This window comes from Trichechus manatus, unplaced genomic scaffold (assembly GCF_000243295.1).
Source record: "Trichechus manatus latirostris isolate Lorelei unplaced genomic scaffold, TriManLat1.0 scaffold00040, whole genome shotgun sequence".
NCBI lineage: Eukaryota > Metazoa > Chordata > Mammalia > Sirenia > Trichechidae > Trichechus > Trichechus manatus.
In genome coordinates, this window is record NW_004443976.1 from 5,005,887 (window position 1) to 5,022,830 (window position 16,944).

Below are 16,944 nucleotides of genomic sequence, written 5' to 3' on the forward strand. Positions count from 1 at the left end.
AATAGGGTTGTTATCCTTAAATGTGAATGGTATCCTTATAAGAAAAGGAGAAGAGACACAGACACAGAAGAACGCCATATGATGACAGAGGCAGAGATTGAAGTGATATGTCTACAATCCAAGGAATGACAAGGATTGCTGGTAGCACTAGAAGCTAGGAAGAGGCAAGGAAGGAGAGAGAGAGAGCATAACCCTGATGACACCTTCATTTTGGACTTCTAGACTTCAGAACCGTGAAAGAATAAATTTCTCTTGTGTTAAGGAAACTAATACAAATGACATCATTCTATTCATGTTTTTGGGAAGCAAGTTACAGAACGGTTCCTGCAGTATAATTCCCTTATCCTTTTCACCGTGCTACTTTGTCACTTCAGAGTGCTGAAAGCTCTATAGAAAAATAAAAAAGGCCTTGAATGGGCCTGGTGAGCTTTTCCTGTTTAAAAACCTCACGTTGTGTGTTTTATTATCTTTACACTCTCTCAGAAATATGAGTATTCACAGGCAAAGAATTAATTTAACAATTATCTCTGTATTTACTCTGGGATTATTCTATATACTGACATTCTTTTTAATCTGTGCCTGTCTTCAGAAATATGTTATTTTGAGATTCTATAGTGTTATTTGAGATTTCAAAAACAATTATAGCATTAAAAGCATCTTTTCAACTTACACCCTCTCCCCTGTATATTGTTCCTGCCCCAACCCCTGAGTCCCTGTTCAACATAACCAGATGGCTGCCACTCCATCTAGTGACGTCCCCTTTACCTAGCAGTGAGATACCCCTGAGGAATATTATAAGCAGTAGCTGAGAATTGACTAAACAATTGTATACCATATACAGGGATAATAACACAGTTGCATTAAAATACTGGAAAACACACAGGAGGTCCTGTGACAAAATAAAAGCTGATAAACTCATTCAGGAAAGCTATTGTAGGTATTTCTTATGAATCAATTGAAAAATCCTACAAGATTTCGATAGCTATTAAAACAACATGGAAAAGGAGCTGGGGTGGTTTGATTTTCTTGTACAAGGACCTATTTTCAATTTAGTTTTCTGGTCTACAATGTAGATAAGAGGTGAAGGAATAAGCCAGCTACCAACTTTGGCTCTTCCTTGAACTGCCTCCCTTCCCCCAAAACATTTTTTTTCCAACTCTTTATAGTTTGACACAAACTAAGAGTGGCACACTCCATATATGAGGTGATGGACAAGCTGTAAGGAGCTGAGATTGTTATCTGAAAATTAACCATGGAGACCCTAAAATGGGCCTGGGATGTTTCCAGAAGAGTCTCCCATGAGGTCTCCAGGTCACAAGTTGGGTCAGGCTGTCTCTGCTCTGATCTCAACTTCGGTCAGGAATTCTCCAAGATCATTTCTCATCTATGACAGAACACAGGCATTTTTGGAAGAGAATATACAACATGCTAGTAAGAAAAGCAACCTGATCTAATTTGTTTTAGGTTTAGTTTTTGTTTATTGGGAAAAATAACTTATAAACGGACCCAAGAAAACTGTGCGGGGATTTTGCCATTCTCCACGTCTACAGTTACCTACTAAACCTACATCTTTCTGTCTTACCAACACAAGCCGCCTGGGGGATTGGTTAAGAAGAGCCCTTGCAAACACACACACTCAATTTCAGGGGCCTCCTGTCAACCAAACGCTGCCTGCCTGAGAGCAGTTCCAGGTCCCACACATTCCCCATGCCCAGCACTCAGTGACACCAGTGCACCCCTGAGCTTTGTCATACCCATATATCAGAGCCAGAAGCTCTCAGGGACACCCACATACCAATTTTCCACTGGGTTTGGACTTCTTTCCTGGTGAAACTTACACCATTGAGTTAATGACACACTCATTATTCATAGCATGAGATGAATGCTACTTACTCTGGTTCCATAGTTATCTACCAGTCCTAAGATTATAATGTGAATTTAAATGTAGATGTTTCTATGTGATAATATAAATATTTGACAATTAATATTTGGTAGTTAATAAACAGGAGCCCTGGTGGTGCAGTGGTTAAACCGCTCAGCTGCTAACCAAAAGTCGGCAGTTTGAACCCACCAGCCGCTCTATGGGAGAGAGATATGGCAGTCTGCTTCCATAAAGATTACAGCCTTAGAAACTCTATAGGGCAGTTCTACTCTGTCCTATAGGGTCACTACGAGTCAGAATTGACTTGAGGGTGGTGGATTTAGTTAAGAAACTGGCATTCAGGCTCCTCTCTTGTGAACTTGTTTAGCTTGACTCAAGCTGAGGGATTGGGCCAGGATTCTGACCACGTGGAGTTTCTGTGCCTGGAAAGCCCAGGATCTTCTTTTCTGTGGAAGTGATCCACCCTGTGTGATACCCTGCTTAATTGGATGACTGGGTTCGACTACTGACGCATTTCAGGAAAAACAGATCTGCTTTTGCAAGCTAAAAATTTATATACAAGAATAGTAGGAAATATTAGTGAATAACTTTAATGGCAGGCTAGGGTATTTGGCTTTAACTAGAAGCACAGCCAGAGTGCTCCTTGGAAGCGAGAATGCAAGACTTCTCACATGCTTTGAGCATGTTATCAGGAGGGGACCAGTCCCTGAAGAAGGACATCATGCTTGGTAATGCTGAGCATCAGCGAAAAAGAGGAAGACCCTCAACTAGCTGGATTGACATAGTGGCTGCAACAATGGGCTCAAACATAGTGTTTCGTTCTGTTGTACATAGGGGTTGCTATGAGTCAGAACCGACTCGATGGCCCCTAACAACAACAACAAATCCCTGTGTGGTGCAAATGGTTAAGGTGCTCAGCTGCTAACTGAAAAGGTGGAGGTTTGAATCCTCCCAGAGGCTCCTCAGAAGAAAGGCCTGATGATCTACTTCCAAAAACTCTAGGAAGCATAGTTCTACTCTGATATACACGGAGTTGCCATGAATCAGAATCAATTCAATAGCAAGTAGTATCTTGAAAATAACAGAAAGTCATCAGAGAATAGGGTAAGAAGGAAGAAAACAGAGAAATGGACCTTATATTTATATTAGACTTCCATTTTTGAAGTCCCATCTTATACATAATTTCACCTAATCCTCATACCAACATTGTGAAGCATAAATGATTGTCCCCATTTTATGGATGAGCAAACCAAAGCTGAGAGAGCTGTGATTTGGTCAAAGTTACTCAACTAATAGGACTTGAAATATAGACAGTGTTATTTCAAATGCAGTGTTTATTCCCAGATTATTGAAATAGTCCTGTATTACTGTTAGGCCACACCCAAACAGGTCAAGCTGCCGTAGTAGAATTATACTTCCCTGTCCAGATCCTGAAATAATACAAACAGTACCTCTTCTTCCTCTTGAATAGAGAAGGATGTATAAGGAGTTCCTTACTCTGTGAAGCTGAGCATAAATTTAGACCCAGGAATCCCATGAGCTATACGTCCAGCCAATCTATGTGATTGTCCTTATATTCTTCCTAGGTCTGAACCTTAGCCTGGATCTCAACTGGTTGAGCTTAGTTAAGTTTATTATATATCCTGACCCTGGCCTGGCCCGCACTGTCTGCCCACCTTATAAAAGAATGCCATGTTAGCCTATTAGTTTGGGCAAAGGGAGGACTGGATGTTGAAAGAAATATATTCTTACTACACTGATCAACACAATGACTGTTCTCAACATCTTTCCACGAACTCACAAAACCACAACCCATCATTTTTGTTATGTTTGTTAATCAAAATGGATATTAGAATAAGATATATTTTCAAATACAGAAATTGTTTCACTGTCATCTAATAGCAATTATCCACCGTGAGAGAGTCCAGTGGATGTTGGCAAAGGGAAAACAAGGAACTTTTTTGTAATTGTAACAGTAAATGGGAAATTAGGTGTTTCGGTCTAAAGAACTTCATAATTCTAAGTGGAGGCCTAAGATGTATGTCTATGGTGATTAACAGTATTATGCTTTCTCAATGGAAAATCCTTGAGACTGCAATTTTTTTTTTAATTGAACTGATGATCCAGAGAATGATCCCCTATCACCAAGTGTGAAATTAGAGGAGACTCCTAAAGGCTGGGAATTTGAAATGACTCTTCCCACAATGATGGATTATATAATTGATGGTGATTGAGAACCCAAATCTATGGCATCTTTCTAATCTTTTTACAAAAGCTCAAAAGAGAAGGCATTCTATAAGTTACTTCCAAAAGATGACAGGAAGAATGATATTTTACACGAATTTTAAATTAATAGAGTACTTCTGCAGCCTTCTCTGAAAAGAGGACATATCAGCCAGCTGTGTAAGACATTGTAAATGACCAGACTGAATTCCCTCGAATTTAAGTTCAGTTCCACACTATACTGTAAACGGCTTGATAGATGTCATTCTGTCTTCTACTGAGTAGTATTTCCTACAGGGAATGGGGGATGAGAACTATGAGAGGAGAGTAAACTAATTTATTATTATTATTATATCATTAATTATCACAACAAATGCCTAGAAGTCTTTTTTTAACTCCTCATTCCTACCTTCCCCCACTCCCTGATAACCATTAATAAAATTTTGTCTGTATGCATTTGCCTATTCTAGATATTTCATACAAGTGGGTTCATATAATATTTGTCCTTTTGTGTCTGGTTTATTTTACTGTGCATAATGTTTTCAAGGTTCATCCACGTTGTAGCATGTATCAGGCCTTCATTTCTCTGTATGGATGAATACTATTCCACTGCATGTGTACACACATTTTGTTTATTCATTCATCTATGGATGTACCCTTGGTTTGTTTCCACCTTTAGACTATTGTGAATAATTCTGCAATGAATGTTGGTTTACATTTGTCTGTTTGAGTCATTGCTTTCAATTATTTTGGGTATATACCTACAAGTGAAATTGTTGGCTCAGATGGTAATTTAAAGCTTAACTTATTGAGGACTGGAAAACTGTTTTCTGCAGAGGCTGCACCATTTTATACTCCCACCAGCAATTTATTCACATCCTTGTCAACACTTGTTATTTTCCATTTTTGTTTTTATGATAGTCATCCTAGATAATGTGAAGTGGTATCTCACTGAGGTTTTGACTTGCATTTCCCTAATGACTAATGATGTTGAGCATCTCTTCATGTGCTTATTGGCCTGTCTTAGTCATCTCATGCTGCTGTAGCAGAAATACCACAAGTGGATGGCTTTTAACAAAGAGAAATTTATTCTCACATAATCTAGTAGGCTACAAGTCCAAATTCAAGACATCACCTCCAGGGGAAGCCTTTCTCTCTCTGCTGGCTCTGGAGGAAGGTCCTTGTGCTGCATCAGTCTTCCCTTGGTCTGGGAGCATATCATGCAGGAACCTCAGGTCCAAAGGACACGCTCTGCTCCCAGCACTGCTTTCTTGGTGGTATGAGGTCCCCAACTCTCTGCTTGCTTCCCTTTCCTTTCATCTCTTGTAAGATAAAAGGTGGTGCAGCCCACACCCCAGAGAAACTTCCTTTACATTGGATCAGGGATGTGACCTTAGTGAGGGTGTTACAATCCCACCCTAATCCTCTTTAATGTAAAATTACAATCATAGAATGGAGGACAACCACACAATATTGGTAATTATGGCCCAGCCAAATTGATACACACATTTTTGGAGAGACATAATTCAATCCATGACATGGTCATTTGTATATCTTTTTTGGAGAAATGCCTATTCAAGTCCTTTGCCTATTTTTTAATTGGTTTATTAGTCTTTTTGTTGTTGTGTTTGAATAGATCTTTATATATTCTGATTTTTAAACACTTACCTGAGATATTACTGTTTCCAAATATTTTCTCCCATTCTGTAGGTTGTGTTTTCACTTTCTTGATGCACAGAAGTTTTTAATTTTGATGAAGTCCAATTAATGTATTTTTTCTATTGTTACTCATATTTTTGGTGTCATATTCAAGAATTCATTGCCTAAAATAAGGTCCTTAAACTTTACGCCTATGTTTTCTACAGAGAGTTTTATGGTTTTAGCTCATATGTTTAAGTCATTGATCAATTTTGAATTATTTTTTGTACACTGATTTGAGGTATGAGTCCAATTCCATTCTTTTGCATGTGGAGATCCAGTCGTCCCAGCACCATTTGTTGAAGAGACTATTCTTTCCTCACTGAATGGATTTAGCACCCTTGTCAAAATCAATTGACCATAGATGTATTTATTTCTATTTTATTGGTCTATGTGTCCATCCTTCCTTATGCCAGTACCAGATTGTTTTGGATTACTGTAGCTTTGTAATACATTTGAAATTTGGTGGTAATTCTTTTTCAAGATTGTTTTGGCTGTTTGGGGTCCCTTGCATTTTGACATGAATTTGAGACTCGCCCTTTCCATTTCTGCAAGAAAGGCTGTTGGAACTTTAACAAGATTTGCATGGTAGCTGTAGATCACTTGGGGTACTATTGACATCTTAACAATATTAAGCCTTCCAACCCATGAACATGGGATGTCTCTCCATTTATTTAGATCTCTTAGAGTAAACTAATATGTATTAGTCACAGACTATATGCCAAGAAATATGCCAAACACTATAGAGGTACTTAGTTTCAGTAAGTAATAGTGATTTTAGTAACAATAGCCATGTTATTTTTCTCTTTTATAGAAAATAAAAATGAGGTTCATAAAAATCCAAGAAACCTATATAAAATCACACAAGGTATATGTGACCAAATCTGAATGTGGATCCAACTCTATTTGACTTACAAGCCATGTTCTTTCTTTTATGGGACGTGTTCATATCCTCCACCACACTTTTCATGGATAGGAACCCGTAATCAAGCTTATGTAAGCAATTAATGAATTAATCTCTTCTAAAGAGAGCAGCAGTATTTGACCCTGGAGCCACTGCTCACATCTACTCATGCATTAAATCTCTCCTAGGCTAGAAGGTCACAGTCAGACTCTGAAGAACAAGTGGAGTTTAATCTCTTATTAAAATACACCTAATATGTACTCTGACCTTCAACCATCACTCTTCTACCACTAAAAACCAGTTGCCGTAGAGTCGATTCCAACTCATGGAAATAGCCGAAACAATCACGTATGTCAGAGTAGAACTGTGTTCCAGAGGGTTTTCAGTGACTGATTGTTTGGAACTAAATTGCCAAGGCTTTCTTCTGATGCACCTCTGAGTGGATTCAAATCGCCAATGTTTCAGTTAGCAGGCGAGTGTGTTAACCATTTGCACCATCCAGGAACTCTACCTCTGGACCATGAGAAACCATTCATGTTTTTGTTCCTTTGTCTCTATTTAAATGATTGTTTTTCCTGGTGACACTGTCAGTTCCATTCCTACTGTAAATCTGTGAAGACGGTGCCCATCTGTTTTCTCTGGACTGATCTGGGGCTAAGGTTAGATGCTGGCATGACAGGCACCTTGAGATGAAGGCTCTTCTGCCTTGAACTTGCAGAAGACTTTGCTGAGCTGTCGACTTGGCAGAGCGAACAGACTTCTTCCTGCATATTGAAGTCAGTCATTCTATAGACCTATCCCCAAGTTTCAGGCTTCCGTCCCTCTATGTCTGTTAGTGTCTGCACTGTGTACTCCAATCCTGCTGGCTCCTAAAGGTCATACAGAACGCATTAGACCTAATCAAACAAGAAATCTACACTGGCAACATAAATTTTAAAGCTTGACTATAAAAAACAAAACAACAAAAAATAAGAAAATCCTCCTTGCATTTGCCAAATGAACAGATTACCACCAAAAGAGGCATACCTTCATTTCCTACAAATGACCAACAAAACGCTACACATTGATTGATCAATTATTTCCCTTGCCAAGACTTGCTGGGGTGTGGATGTGAAGAAATTGGAAAATACAGTTATCAATTGATTGTTGCCTTCAGAATAGAAAGAATTTAGCCTAGATAAGAGGTATGTAGCTTAGAAGGAAGGCTTTCTTTGAAGTTCCTAAATTCAAAATTTGCTTGGCTAAATGAACACAGATGACATTAACGAATCAGTAGGGAATTTTTTTCAAGTCCCTCAGACCTGTGGGATCTTTCACATCATCACCATTTTATTACTTCTGCTTTGCTTTGTTGCACCAGGTTCTTATTCATAGTCCTACTGCTTTCTGGCCTATCTTCAGTCAAAGACAAAAGTTCTCTTGGGCTGTGAAGACTGATGCTTTCTTCCATCCACACTATCTTGGCTGGAGCTCTGCAGTCATCTATGTTTATGGTTGCAGTTGCAGTAAAAATAGCAAAAGTCAATATTTGTGCTCTATATCTGTCAGATAATAAAGCTGGCTGGAGGCATGGCCACATGACATCTGTGCATGCAACAGACAGAGGCTGCCTCCCCCACCCTTCCAGACAGTTTGTCTAAAGGTGGTGTCATATTTGTACAGCTGACATTCCCAAATCCCCCATGTGTGTCCTTAGGGAACCTCAAAATTTTTGTTTGATTTTTGATCCTGTTGATTCTGGCCTTGTGTGGAAAAAAAAAGTAGAAAAAAGACATAAGGAAAGAAAGGGAGGAAGGAAATATGAAAGTAAGAAAATATAAAAAGAAACAATGACTACTTAGAAAATCTATCTAACAGTCCTAAATTAAATGGAAAAATCCCTGCCACCTCCACTATGCCCTCCACCCCAATCTCGAGTCCTCCGAGTGACAGTCTTGGGACTAACTCTCTAAATTTTCAACTATTGGTGTTTAGAACTTGCCTACATCCACAATGGATAGGAAAACACAAAGAAAATATGGAAAAATTATGATGAAAACAAGCTGGAAATTGGAGTTTGTTTAGAAGGTTTAGATTTTAGTTAAAGACTTGGGTTTCAGTTTTAGCTCTGTGATCTTGTGCAAGTATCTTGCTTTAAATAAGTTTCACAGTTCTCACCTATAAGATGGGAATACTAAAAGAATCTAATTTATAAAATTGTTGCAAAGATTAAATGAGATAATGTGTGCAAATAATTTAACACAGCACATGGTAACTGTCTTATGCTAGATTCTCTAGAGAAGCAAAACAAGTAAAGCATATAAGTATATAAACCTGTTGCCATCAAGTAGATTATGACTCATAGAGAACCTATAGGACACAGTAGAACTGCTCCATAGAGTTTCCAAGGAGTGGCCGACCTTTTGGTTAGCAGCCCATCGCTTAACCACTGTGCCTCCAGGGCTCCATAAATATATAGAGAGAGAGATTCATTTCAAGGAAATGGCTCACACGGTTGTAGAGGCTGGAATGTTCCAAGTCCATGAGTCAGGATAGAGGTTTCTCCTGATTCACGTAGCTGCAGGGGGTAGCAAACCCAAGATCGGCAGGTCAGAGAACAGGGCTCTTGCTCACAGGCTGTGAAGATGGACAAATACCAAGATCGGCAGGCAATACTGCAGACAAGCTGCTAGCTCAAGTCCCAAGAACTGGAGGTCAGATGAACAGGAGCCAGCTGCAGGATCCACAGCAAGCAAAAGCCGAGGGCCGAGGGACCTCCACTGAGAATCCAGAGAGTGTGGCCAATATCTAGAGTCTGGAGGTCAAGGCCATTGTCTAAATGTTGTCTCAGAGAGCATAGGATTATTTTCAAGCCTTGAGGGCTAATGTAATGTCTTCTGCTGACTTGTATGGTGACTGTTATGCCTTCTTTCCCTCCAATTTCTCCCATTTGTAATAGAAATATCTAGTTTATGTCTGCCTGTTCCATCACTGTACTTTGGAAGCAGATAACTTATATTCTAGATTTCACAGATGAAGAGGAATTTTTGGATTTTGGACTTGGAGTTGAATTAAGACTTTTGCTATGATATGATGGGGTGAATATGTTTTACATGTGGCAAGGACATGAATTTTGGGGGACCAAAGGGTGGAATGTTATGGATTGAATTGTGTCTCCCAAAAATGTGTGTCAACTTGGCTAGACCATGATTCCCAGTATTGTGTGGTTGTCCAGCATTTTATCATCTGATGTGATTTTCTTATATGTTGTAAATTCTATCTCTATGATGTCAATGAAGCAGGATTAGAGGCAGTTATGTTAATGAGGCAGTTATGTTAATCTATAAGATTAGGTTGTGTCTTAAGCCAATCTTTTTTGAGATATAAAAGAGAGAAGCAAGCAGAGAGACATGACAGACCTCATACCACCAAGAAAGAAGCGCCGGGAGCATAGTGCATGTTTTGTGCCTGGGGTCCCTGTGCCGAGAAGCTCCTAGACCAAGGGAAGATTGATGACAAGAATCTTCCCCCAGAACAGACAGAGGAAAAAAGCCTTCTCCTGGAGCTGGCACGCTGAATTCAGACTTCTAGCCTACTAGACTGTGAGAGAATAAACTTCTGTTTGTTAAAACCATCCACCTGTGGTATTCCTGTTATAGCAGCACTAGATAACTAAGACAGTAACCAATATCAACGATAGTTGTTATTATTAAAGCAAAGTGATTTCTAAAGAAACAGCTTTACCTCTGGTGGTACTAAGTGGTTATAAGAAAATTAGCGCTTGCTGAAGTCACCTAGATACAGCTGAACACCTCACGGGATTTGTTTTCTTAGTTTGTAGGCTCAGGGTCATAGTTTTGAGGGACATCTCAATCAATTGGCCTAATGTTGTTTCTCAGTACTTCTGTTCTACCTCCTAGTCAGTAGGTAGTGACTGCGTCTTAAAAGCCAGCAAGCGGTCAACCAAGGTACAATAGGTATCCATTCACCTGAAGCAACAGAGGAAAAAGGAGAGTCAGGAATTGAAGGAGAAAAAGAACTGCATATTGGGTTACCTCCATAAACAACTACCTCCTTTGCCATGATACCAGAAGAGCTGGATGATGCCAAGTTACCATTACTGATCATTTTGATCTAAGTTTCTATAAAGTAATCCTGATCAAAAGGAAGAAGAATGTAGAACAGAATTTCAAATTCTCAATAGAAGCCAGACTTTCTGGAGCCATTGGGGCTGGATGAACCCCTGAAACTATCACCCAGAGATAATCTTTAAACTTTAAACCTTAAACCTAAGCTATTCCCTAAAGTCTTCTTTGAACCAAAAAAAAATTCATTTATCTTAACTGAAGTATGTTTACCGTGAGCATTGTACTGTTTTAAATAATTATCTATATGAGATAAAATTGACAACAGCAATTAGAAATGTTAGATGAGAAGCTTAGGGGGCAGTGAGTCTCAGTCAATGGTGGTGGAACAATTCAGAGATGGACGATGAGAATGTTTTCACAACTAGAAGAATATAATCAATGTCAATGACTTGTACATGTAGAAATTGCTGAAATGGTTTATGACTGTATACATTTTTACCAAAATTTTAAAAAAAGAGAGAGACAGGGAACCAGCTTTTCTACTCAGCCTAGTTAAATGACTGGCTTGTGACACAAGAAAAGGAGAATCAAAACTAAAATTTTATAAATTCATTTTATGTTGTATTTCTTAACTACTATTATTATTAATTTTCCATAGCCAAATTCTTATGTTTTTCCATCTTGTTTAATATATCCATATCAGAATTATTGTCCTCATCTGGGGACCCCTTTGTTAAATTTTACTGCATTTTGATTATGAATTTCTACTCAGGAACCCTACAGCACTTCACAGCCTCTTTGTGCTGTCCTTCCCATATGGGCTGTGTTCTTTTCTTCTCTCTGCTGCAATTAATTGCTTTCTGCAAGCTAGTCTTCCTCTAAAGTGACATATTTTGTAATATGTAAAATGATTTTAGAAAGTATGTGAATGAATTTCTATAATTTTAAAAGACATTTATTTTAATATGTGTTAGAAAAAAAAAAAATAACTATTATACCAAAACCAGTTGCCATAGAGTTGATATCAACTCATGGCAACCTCAAGTGTGTCAGAGTAGAACTGCGCTCCATAGGGTTTTCAAGGCTGATTTTTTAGAAATAAATCATTAGGTCTTTCTTCTGAGGTATCTCTTGGTGGACTTGAACCATCGACCTTTCAGTTAACAGACAAACATGTTAATCTTTTGCACCACCCAGGGACTCCAACTACTATACCAAAATCATGATTTCACAGATATTATACATTATGTTGAGGTAAAGAAATGTAAAGTTTAAAAAATAAACAAAATTAAAAATATTAAGTAAGTAATGAGTTAGGTGGTATGTGCTCCCTCACATTTTGAAGCTCCTTACAGTTCAGTGGGGTCATGTGTCACTGCTGAACAGAAGCATTCAGAGCCTGCATGCAACTTTCCAATTGTTTCTGACCCTGTCACAGTAACTGATAAGGCTACTTGTATTCAGATGATGCAAGCATGAGATGGCAAAGCCTGGATCCCTGAGTGACTGTGTGGAGCAAAGCCCCACAAGCCCTTGATAGATGTGTAGAATGAGTATAAATAAACTTGTGTTGTGTTAATCCACTAAGTTTTGGGAATTGTTTGTGACCATAGCATAGTGGTATATGTATATGAGAAAAACATGAAGGTGGTCACGAGAGTGTGTGAGTTTCTAGTTTTAAAAACATTAAGCTGTCTTTCCAGTCCACCTTGGAGTCGGCAATGGCTATACTCTTTACTTCCTACCAATCTTTTAAATTCCCCATTTTCACTTTCCTCTTGAGGGAATTATCATGTATGCATCAGCACTTGTCTATTTCTCTTTATTTGTCTCTACCCTTTCTTCCATCTTAGCTTATAAATAGCTTACTTTGCGAATATCCAAAAGTTTATAAATTTCTCCACAGATCCAAAGGAGCTTTTGATTAACCTGTCCTGTTTCTGCTCAACTTTATAAATCTCCTCCATAATAGTCCCAAAGTTTTTCATTCAGTTTTTGCTTGAATTCTTTAAATGATCAAGAAGTCACTACTTCAAAGGTAACCTACTCCAATTTTGGACAGTCTCAATTCCTGGAAGCTCCTCCTTGAATTGAACTGAAAATCACCACCTATATTAAATCTCTTTTTCCTCTACATGTATGTCTGTGCCATAGATAGTGGAAATCTCAGTTTTTGCATACAAATGTGCTTCATTTTCTTCCATTGTCCCCATATAACATGGTTTCAAGTCTGTCTCATGGTCTTGCCAACTTTCTTCTGTGCATAGTTTAATTTTTCAATGGCTTTCTTAAAATATGATGTCAGAAATTAATACAATCTGACAGATGCAATTTGAATAAACAGAGTTTCTCTCCATCTTTATTAAGCCTAAGACACATGAGACTTTCTTGAGTCCCTCCATTCCATTGTCAGCTTATATTAAATATACACCACTCAAAATCTTTCTCTTGTGAATTTCTCTGAACCCTTTCCATCTCCATCCTTTCTTTGATTTATTGTATTTGAGCAACTTTTATCTTATTATTTTACCCCTTTAAGGTCAGGCTATTGAGATCTTTAATAATTGGATTATTTCATCCAACACATTACCATTCCTCCAAGGTGTATAGTAAACATGCCTTCTAGGTCTTCTTATCAGGCAACACTTCTAAAATTACCTTCTGCAGAGCAGTGAATTACTTAATGTGACCCTTCTAGCCATAGTCTTTGTAACTCCTACCAAATGACTGGGTAGGACTATGCAAATGAGGTGCTTATGGCCTACCAAGGGGATTGAATAGATTGCTAATAATGTAAATAAGGTGCATGGCACACTTGTGGGGGTGGGACCATTCAAATAAGGTGCATGGAACACTTATGAGGGGATTGATCAGTTTTGCCATCATATTAGGCCTAAAAAGAGCCATCCCAGAGGTGGGAAGCAAGGATCTCAACAGTACCAAGAAAGAAGAGCCAGGAGTGGAGTGCATCCTTTGGACCCAGAATCCTGTGCTGAGAACCTCTTAGATCCAGGAGACAAAAAGGAGATGTAACATGGAAGACAGAGAGAGGCAGCAGAACCAGGACAGAGAGGGAGAGCTGTAACACCAGAGACGGGTGGAAGCAGCAGCAGAGAAACAGCAACAGAGAGCTGGGAGACTGGCAGGAAACTGACAGGAGACCAGCAGGACATGGTGTGGGGGTTTCCTGGCCCATGGAGTGAGAAAGCTGAGCATCTTCTGGCAAGAAGCTTGCTGGCTTGGAGTAAGGTGCCTCCGGGCGCTTGGTGAAGCTAGGTTTTGCCGACCCACAGAGTTAGAGCTGCGTCCCTTCAGGCCGAGGCTTACTGGCAGAGTGGGGTGCCTCTGGGCACTTATCTGCAGAGCTAAAAGATCTTTGTAACACTTGCCTGAGCAGGGCAGAGGCCAGGCCAAGGGGCTGAGGACCAGAGACCTGCCTGTGGCATGGCTAAGAAGAGGCTGTCTTGGTAGAAAAACTGTACCCTGAATACTTCCTTATTCTGAATTGTAACCTGTTACTTCCCTAATAAACCCCGTAATTGTGAGTATGGTCTTGAGTTCTGTGTGGCCGTTGCAATGAATTATCAAACTTAGCAGAGTGCTGTGGGAGGGACTGTTGCATGTCAGAATTGGTAAAGATGGCGGAGAGAGGAGGTATGTCTGATTTCCGCCTCATAACAATCAGCCTTGGGATATTTATCTTGATTCTCCTTCCCCTTGTGAAGTTAGAGGAGGTCAGACACTGCCCTCTCCCCACACCATTTTTACACCTACTGAGGAATCCCTCATCACTGGATTCCAAAATGATTTTCTAGAAATTGATCATGGAATTGGAATTCACTTGAAGCAAATATGAAATTTTTTATTTATATATTTTATGTTGTCTTTTTCACTCAACTTAACATATATAAATGCTTATTGTGGTATAATTTCCCCAAAGTTTTGGAATATAATTGATGCTATAGGAAAAAGTGCAGTGTTTATCTTGGGTCTGACATGGAATGCTTTGGAAAGAAAATAAGTAAAAGAGAGAGATAGGGAGGGAGAGAACAAAAAGAAAAGCAGGAAGGAAGGAGAAAAGAAAGGAAAAATAAAAAAGAAAGAAAGAATGCATAAAGCTTGTCCTCGTCTAATATTACACCATCTGCCTCCAAAAGTGTGACATTTTCCTTTGTGATATTCTTATTTATAACATACCTTTATTTAATTTTCATTTAATGTTTTCTAGAATCTATTTCTGGGCTATTTTCTTCCTGTTATTCAATGCCTCTCTTTTCAATTTCTGTTATATACTGTCTTCTTTCCACTTGATTATATATATTGCATTATGTTAAATATGGCCTCATTAATTTACTGAGCACTAACTACATGCCAGGTACACTTCTAAACACAGAAAATATGGTGAGAGACAAAACAAATGCAGCCACCACTCTCATGAAACTGAAAATTAGATCCTTGGGCAATCGTTGGTTTCTTTAGACATCCTTTTATTTTTTTCCTCATCAGAATTATTTTCAGTTGTAGAGTTAGAACTTTGGATTTAAAAAATCTTCTATATCTCTTAAGCTATTACCCCTTTAAAATACCACTAGCTATAGAATAATAACTATACCTTCTCTGAAAATCCATCCAAGTTTCAGTCTAAATACTGCCGTCATCTTTCAACTATGCCTATGAGCTCCTGGCTAAGAAATAGTTCTATTTTAGCAGAAAGTGGACGTGCTTGGCTCAGGTGAGGAAAAACGAAGAAAAGGATCCCTGAGTGAACATCATTGTCAATGTACATAAGTTCCTTCTCAAGATTTGCTTCCTTCTCAGACTGAAGCATGTTGTGTGAAGCAACTTACATGATGATTTTCCCAGCTGGTGACTGTTTGGAAAGGAAAACCTTGTTATGCTATTTCTTTCAGGACCAAAAAATATTTCCAGGGTCTCACTGTATTTTTATAATGACTTTTAGAGTCCTGCTCTTATTGAACATTTTCACTGTAGAAATGTTTGAAAATATAAATGGAAAAAGAGAAAAAATATCAAATAAACTTGAATATCCACTATCCAGAGTTATCAATATGTTGGTATAGATTTTCCCATAGCATAACTTTTAAAATTACACATTTGCGTTAAGTGTACTACTCCATATTGTTTGGTATCATATGATATAATACCGTACTGTTTTTCCTCTTAACAATATGTGAATATTTCCCACAACATTACATAGTCTTTGAAAACACAATGTTAATAGTGAGTAGTGTAGGGTGCTATCATATGAAGATACCATAATTTACTTTTAAACCCCTTAACCTTAAACATTTAAGCAGGTTCTTTTTTACTATTATGAAAGTTAGTCTGATGAACTTTCTTATATCTATATCTTTACATAAATCCATATATATTTTCATGGAATAAATATTAGTAGGAATGTTGAGTCACAGGGTATGAAAATTTCTGAGTATGTAAATTTCTCAGGCTCTTAATACATATTTCCAAATTATTCTCTAGGAAGTCTGTGCCCATTTATATTTCTAACACCAGCGTATGGGCTTTTCAATTAAAAAGCAGTATTGCTTTAAAAATATTTTCTATCTGTTAAGTAAAACACAGTAGTTATATTTCTCCTTTTGTGAATTAATTATTGCTTCTTTTTTTTTCTAGTAGGATCTTTGACTTCTTCATATTTTTAAAGCGTTTATTATCTGTTAATAATATTATTTTCATTATTACATATGTTTCAAGTCTCTCTCTCTCTCTCTGTCAAGGCTCTAGGGGAGAGTTCTTACTTGTCTCTTTCTAACTTCTAGTGGCTCGCAGAAACTCTTGGCACTCCTCTGCTTGTGGCTGCGTCACTCTAATCTCTGCTCCTTCTTGGCACGGCCTTCTTCCCTCTGTGTGTCTCTCTGTGCCCTCTTCTCTTTTATAAAGACACTTGTCATTGAATTCAGGGCCCACTCCAATCCAGTGTAACCTCATCCCAAACCTTGCTTTATTACAGCTGCAATGACTCTATTTCCAAATAAGGTCAAATTCAGAGATTTGGGGTGCACATGAATTTTGGTAGGGCAGTATTCAACCCACCATACCCCAAGCTTCCATTCCATGATGCAGGGTGTGTGTGTGTGTGTGTGTGTGTGTGTGTGTGTGTGTGTGTGTGTGTATGAGTGTGTGTGTGTATG